Consider the following 7,957-nt stretch of genomic DNA (forward strand, 5'->3'; position numbering starts at 1 on the left):
TCAGCCTTGCTCTGCCCCCCAGTCCTTATTTGTAAGGTGTGATCGGGGCACTGTGACCTCAACCATGAATGATTGGGGCGATGTGCGTTAAACATAGACAATGGTCTAGCATGTGTGACGCACTAGATATGAGCCCACTGTCGCCGCCATTGTCTTGGGACAATGCTGTGTCTGCGTCTCAGAGTGGGGTTGGCCTAAGTGTGAGATCCAATCCAGAATCGAAACCCAGAAAAGCTAATACATTTGATTACATAGGAGATTTTAAAATATTCTATTTGGAAAATTCTATAATAGGCTCTCTGATGACTTAGTGTTTCAGATTTATTTGGTAATATAGTGTACATTTTGTAAACTTACATCAAGCTTATGAATAAAGAACCATTTAAAAAATTTTAAAGGACTATAATAGGCAGAGCCAATACCTGACAAATATGGAATAAGTAACAAACACAGAAAAAGGTTAAAGTCCTAACATCTGAAGAGCTCCTACAGAAATACTGGTGACTGAAACAGGCAAAAATTCATTTAAAGGAAATACAACTGGCCTCAAACATATGAAGAGATGCCTATACTTTCTTAAAATGAAACAAGTGCATTGTGAACTCTGGAATTAGAATGTCATCATCACTTCTGATGATAAAATAAGTGAAAGTGAAATAAAGTTGTCAGCATGCATCTAAGTTTGTCAAAGGAGAGCGGGGGAGGGAAGGTGAGGGGAGAAGGCCTGGGGGCTATCACAGAGAGAACTTAAAGGGAGGCAACCTCTGTGGAGAGCTTGGTAACATTTCCCAGGTGTCAGTGAACGCAGTCTGTGACACAGCTCTTCTCATTCTAGGGATCTGATGTGCAGGGGCCTTCACATCCGTGCAACATGGTGTGCTTAATGCATGACCAGCTGCAGCTCTGTTCATGATGGCGGAAGGTGGGTAAAACCCAAACATCCCTCCTGGAGAACTGGTTACTCACCTGGTGGGTGGTCCATGCAGCGTGTACCTTCAGCCATCCCCAAAATAAGGAGAGTCCGAAGACATTCCCAGGGATGATCTCCAAGGCAGACAAGGATGGCAGAGGATAATACGATACAATGTGGATAGGAAAAGACAATGAATGTATTTAAATTCCCTTTCCCTTATGGGATGTCTCAGGATGAACACAAACAGTCCTGGGGACACAGAGCTTCTAGGAGTGAGTATGGGGTAAAGGAGAATTTCCACAGTCGATCTTTTTGTTCACTGAGTTCTTAGAGCCTGAAAGATGCACATCACAATCTCTCCTGACTGAGGTGCCCACTGCTCTGCCCTCCCTCCTCCACAACCTCCCTCTGGCACACTGCAGCTAATGCTACCACCTTCTTGGCCACTGGGACAAGTCTGAGTTGACTGGGAAATCTGTTACAAGTTGCAGGGTGCGATTATCTAACGTTTTACTTAGATTTCTGGGTTCAAAATAACATAACATTTTCCCTTTCTTGTACTATCCTTGTCTGATTTTGGTACTGAAGTTATACACCTCATAAAATGTAAACACAACTTTGTTTTTTATACTGGAGGTTGAACCTGGGGCCTCTGCATTGAGCTATACTCCCAGCTTTCCCTTTTAATTTTTTTTTTTTTTTAAATTTTGAGACAGGGTCTCACTAAGTTGTTCAGGCTGGCCTCGAACTTATGATCCTCCTATCTCTGCATCCTGAGCTGCTAGGATAACAGGTATATGCCACCATACCCAAGCAATTTATTTTTTATTTTTCTTCTGGTACCGGGAATCAAACTCACAACCTGGCGCTTGCCAGGCAGGCGCTGTGCCGCTGAGCTAAATCCCCAGCCCCTCCAAGCAATTTATTTTTATATTCATTTTAAGAGCTGTGTACAGTTGAGACTTCTGTACTTTGCCCTTTTTTGGGAAGTTACTCCAATGTCCAAGTTATAGACATACCTGGGTTTTCTTTTGTTTTTAGGGTCATTTTGGATGTTTTCTCCCCTATGGCTTCATGTATTTCTACTAAATTTCAATTGTTTGACACACTGCTGCCCATAGTATTCTCATTATTTTTTAAAACTTTGGCTGCTTTTTTACTTCAGCCTCCCTGTCACTGCTGTTACTGAAGGAGGCCCAGTCACTGCCCTGACCTACTTACTTTTGTCCCTCTCTAGCTCCATTTGACCCTTTAACATTTTTCCTTTTGAGTCACTCTCTCTTGCAGCCACTCCAGGAAGAGCAGGTCAATAAACACCTTTATGATAAACAACTGAAATGACCCCAAGCAAGAGTAAGCCTGGAGGTCACAATCATGGCATGAAGGGATTGCTCCCCAAGTGGGATCAATTACCCTTGACAGGATGGATTTTAATGGTTCTCCTAAGAGATGACGAGAACAGCTTTCTGGAACCACCTGGAACTAGTCCTGAGACAATGATCTACCAGGTACACTCAACCTGGGTTACCTACCCTTCCAGCTATGCAACCCCCTCAACTCTTGCCTTTGTTTCCTGTTTCTATAAACCCCCAAAGTTTCTGTCAACCCCTTAAAGAGAAATCCAAACCTCTTTCTCTGTACTGTTCATTAAAGTTCCTTTTCTGCCCTTTGCCAGCGCTTACGTCCTTTATTGGTGATTTTGGACTCTTGGATCTGGGGCTCTCTCCGTAAAACTCTGTTAACAGTGCTGTGACTTCTCTCTCTCTGCCTCTGTCTTTCTCTCTCCCTCTGTCTCTGTATCTCTGTCTCTGTCTCTGTCTTTCTCTCAGATTTGTTTTACCAGAAATCTGTCCTTCTTAATCTTTCCACAGAGCTCACTTATGGATCTTGTGACCTCTTCTAATATGTCTTTGTTTTGAATTTCATTAATCTTTATTGACATACTGGGGATGGGAGCCACCTCAGTGGAGAGCGCTGGCCTAGTATGTGCAGGGCCCTAGGTTCAATCTCCAGAACACACAAAAAAGAAAGGAGAAGAGGCTGAAAAGGCTTTTCTCAAAGCCACTTGTTTCTTTTGAATGCTAAGGATGTGTTGTTATTCTACACTTTTTTCTAACCTTATAAATTATTGATCACTTTTCTAATTTTAGCCCCTCCTCTTCCCAGTTTAGAGCATTTGGTTTTCCTGTAAGCACTATCTCAGCGGTGTCCCACAAGCCCTGATGTACAGTATTTTCTGGTTTCATTACTTCTTGGTTCTAAATTCTACCCAATTTTCAGGACCTCAAACTGTTTTAGAATTACTCTTCCTTAAGTTTGAAAATGCGGTCTATGGCCATACTGCCATGAATGCGCCTGATCTCGTCTGAAAATGCATCTCAGGTTATTATCTTGTTGTTTTCATTTTCTAACTTCTTTGCATTCTGGTTAGAGACTGGGGGCAAGTGGGTTGGTAGGTATGAGACTTACTTTATGAACTCATGTACAATCCATTGTCACTAATGTGAGCCTTGGAAGAGTGCTGATTCTGGAACTGTCAGGCCCAGGGACTGTGTCAATCCTCTGGACCAGGCTTGCTAAGTGTTGATAAGTCATCTGGATCAGTTTGGAGTCTAGAAATTGTAAGCAGCTTTTATCAGAACCAAACCTTCTGCAGAAAGCAAAGATAAATTCAGGACAAAATATTTTTAAAAATTGTTCGAAAGGACCAACAAACAATAGAAACCAGATAGAAACTTCTGGGGCTCACCAGAAGGGCAGTGTAGGGGTCAGGTGACAGTGGAGGGGATTTTGGCCCAGGGCACTTAACTCCTGCTGAGCAAGGCAGCTTAGCTTCCAGCAGGTGGACAGATCTACAGAAAGAGGATCTCTGAACCAGGTCCTACATCCCTGCCCTCCAAACCAGGCCTGCACAGAAAAGAGTCCATAGACTATGGAGGTGGGAGCAACAGCTGGAGAGCAGGAAAAGTTGACCACCTCTCCTCAATCTGAATCTCACCAGAACAGAAAGTTCGGGTGAGTACCTTGGCTTCCCCAAATCCAGGAGGGCCTTTGATCAGGAGCATGGACTGTGCTCCAGAGATGATGGATAACTGGGCCCAAGACTAGCCTGGATAACCCTATAACTGCCAGAGAAACTGAATTTATATTTTAAAATCTTCCAAATAGGAGATCTCCAAGCCTAGATGATTTCTCTTAAGGCTTCTAAAAGCCTTCAAAGAAGAGATAGCACTAATTCTACAGTCTCTCCCAGCACACAGAGGGGAAGACCCGTTTCCCAGCTCATTTTATGAAGCCAGCATGAGCCTAATCCTAAAAGCAGGTAAAGCTGGCACAAATAAGCCTCAAAACTCAGAAATTTTATGTATTATGGGTGATATTATCTGAACCCAATGGAAATTGGAAATTGATTTTTTAAAGATATCTGGAAAAGCCCTAAATGTTAGCAAAAAAAAAAAAAAAAAAAAATCACAGGATAATTAGAAAACATTTGACCCAAACAAAAATGAAAATACATCAAAACTGGTTAAATGCTGTTAATGCTGTGCTTGAAAGGAAATGTATGAGTTTTAAATGATTATGCTAGTAAAGACAAAAGGGGTTATCAGTTACCTAAGTTTCCACCTAACAAAGCTAAAGAAATACAAGACAGTAAAAGAACAAATTAAGCTAACTTTAGTAGAAGAAAAAATAACACTACAAGTAGAAATCAATAATATAAAAGCAGAACGATAATAGGGGATCATAATTGTAGAACTGTAGCAAAACTTGAGAAGGAGAGAGAATACAATTCATCAATAGCAGAAATGAAAGAAGGGGTGTTGGGCTATCATTTTGCATGGGTTGCTGGCATTTCTGCATTCTTCTGTCCCAAACTATTGAAGGAGTTAAAAATATTCCACTCTGGCATGTTGGCTATTTAAATTAAAAGGTGCTTGAAAAACAGCAGATGCAAAAAGACCGCTCTGACCTTGATGACATTTTCAAAGGCATAAGATGAAATTTCCCTGTGAAAGATGCAATATCCTTATCTTCAAAGACCAAGAGGATTCTCTTTGGACCTTGTTAACTCTTATCTTTTAAGCCTTCCCGCATAATTTAGTTGCTTCCTCCCAATTTACTCCTCAGTATCCAATTCAGCACATAAATGATGACCTCCATTGCTTCTTTGGGATTTCATTTCCTTAGAAAGGCTCCCAGTCTTAAAACCTGTATTAATAAATTTGTATGCTTCTCTCCTGTTAATCTACATCAATTTAGTTCTGGACTCAGCTGAGACTCCCCAAAGAATGGAGGTGGGTTTTGTCACTCTATACTTTTCTCCCTGTGGTATTTGTGGAACCAAAGCCTTAGAAGGGAAAGGTCCTGTTCTTGGGGGAAAATTGCAGGTTGTCCAGAATGATGATGCTAGTCTACAGGTCTAAGGATGTAGCTCAGTGGTTGAGCACTTGCCTAGCATGCTTGAGGATCTATGTTCAAATCCCTAACACCAAAGATAATTTCTGAGATCAGTGTTGGGGCAGGTCTAATAGCAGCTCCTTATGAAATATTGGGGTTTCCTCTACTTGGAGTTCCTCTACTAGGATGCAAGCCCAGTGTACTGGCAGGAAACTCTGAGATGCTTCTTTTCCCAAGGATGGGAGGAGGAAAGGATCTCACACCAAAAGAGGCCTGCTGATGAGCAAGACAGCATGGTCCCCAAAGTCTCAGCTACACTGTGAGGGCTGGGGTACTGTCTGCAAAAGCAGGAAGATATAATGAAGAAAATAGAGAACCTAATTAGAGGACAAACCATGGTGTTCAGCCATTAGAAGACTCAGAGTTATTGAGATGCCAATTCTCTTCAGATTCCTCTATGGACTTAACATGATCCCCATCAAAATACTGGCAGGATTCTAAAACACACATGCAATGGCAAAGAACCAAAATAAATTTTAAATAGAAGAATAAAGTTGTAGGTGTCACACTATCTGTCCTCCTGGTAAAATTTATGTGCTATGAAGCTGTAGTAGTCAAGACCATGGGAAGTCAGTGAAAGAACTGACTCTTAGGTCAACGGGACAGAATAAAAAGTCTAGAAATAGACCCACACAGAGATGTTGAATTATTTTTGACAAAGGCATAAAGAAAATCAATAGTGAAAAGATATCTCTTTAACAAGCAGCGCTTGAATCACATCACCTACAAACAAAGCAGATAAAAACCTTCAAGCTGGACCTCACATTTAGAGAGAAGTTAACTTGGTGCTGATCACATACCTAAATGCAAGAGGTAGCACACACAAAAAAAACTTCTTAAAAAACAGCATAGCAAGAACATCTGCATGAACTTGATTTACCAGAGAACTTAGGACTGTAAGAGTATAATTTATAAATGAAAGGATTGGTGTGTTGGGCTTCATCAACACTGGAAACTCTTTATCTTCAAAAGACACTATTAAGCCCACTGGCCGTGGTGGTACATGCCTGTAATCCCAGAACTCAAGAGGCTGAGGCAGATGGATTGCTCTGAGTTTGAGACCAGCCTGGGCTACATATGTGAGTTTAAGGCTAGCCTGAATTACACAGTGAAACTCTGTCTCAAAAAAAGGCAAAACAAACTTTTTTTTTTTGTACCAGGAATCAAACTCAGGACCTTGTGCTTGCCAGGCAGGCACTTGTGAAGATGAGCATTTTAGAGGAAATATTTACAAACTACATGTTAGACAATGGATTTACATCCTGAGCCTTCTAAAATTTAACAAGAAAACAAAAGACCCAATAAAACAGTGGTTAACAGACTTAAGCATGTTTTAGCAGAGACATACACAGATAGTAAATAAGTACAGGGAAAGATGAGCAACCTCATTAGCATCATGAAAATTCAAAGCTACAACGAATTACCACAGCATACCAGTCAGAATAGCTAGGATAAAACAACTGAAACACCAGCAATATCAGTGCTGGGGAGGGTATAGAACAGCCAAAATCTCACCCCTCTCTGGTGAGAGTATAATATGGCACAACACCTGGAGGACAGTTTGACTTATCAAATTTAATGTGTGTTTACATAAAATTCATCCTTTGTACCTGAACATGAATGTCTAAAGCACCAGTGCTCATTATCATTAAATATTATAATTGACCCCAATATTCTTCAATGTATGAATAGATAAGTACCCTGAGATTCATCCTTGCTGTGAAATATTCCTTACACCATACAGAGGAACAAACTACCTCTCCAAAGCACAGCACTGAGAGATGCTACATACTGTATGATTTCATTTATGTTGCATATTAGAAATGACAAAAACTTCAGAGATTAAAACTAGACAGGTAGCTACCAGGGCCTGAGACTAGGGGGCTGACCACACAAAAGAGGTTGAAGGATGATTTGTTCTATAGTCTGATTTTGATAGTAGTTGCACAGCTTTACATTTTCATCCAAAAAAAATGAAACTGCATGTGAAGTAAAAAATGCATTTAAAAACACAAAATGCATTCTTTACAAGTTCGCTGGAAAGCAGTCTCTCTGCCCTCCTCCTCAAGAAAGGAGGTCTGTGGGTGCCCCAAACTTCAAACTCCTATCTTAGTGTTATCAGCAGGTTTTATTTTTACTTTTTAAAAAATCCTACAAATTAGTTATTTTGCTATTTTTAATTGACTATTGATGTGGCTGTACTAAAAATGATAAGGGAAAGGAAACTAAACCAGTGGCTGGGGATTTAGCTCAGCAGCACAGCACCTACCTGGCAAGCACAAGGTCGTGAGTTTGATTCCCAGTCCTGGAAACAAAACAAAACAAAACAAAACAAAAAAAAAAACAAAAAAAAAAACCAAACCTAAATCAATGCCATTTTGTGTTCTAGTGACATTTTTTTTTTTTTAATTTTTATTTGGTGTTAACTCCACAAGAAACAAAAAATCTGTTATTCTGGTGTACATGAAATCAGAACAATACAACCATGGGAAAAAAATCTCAGCCCAGGAATGGAAACTGATACTTCAGTGCTACGGATATGCAATGCGCTTCACACCACAGTGCGTTTCAGCGTTTGCCAACTTT

The sequence above is a fragment of the Chinchilla lanigera genome, unplaced genomic scaffold, assembly GCF_000276665.1.
Source record: "Chinchilla lanigera isolate Chin_1 unplaced genomic scaffold, ChiLan1.0 scaffold00021, whole genome shotgun sequence".
Classification (NCBI taxonomy): Eukaryota; Metazoa; Chordata; class Mammalia; order Rodentia; family Chinchillidae; genus Chinchilla; species Chinchilla lanigera.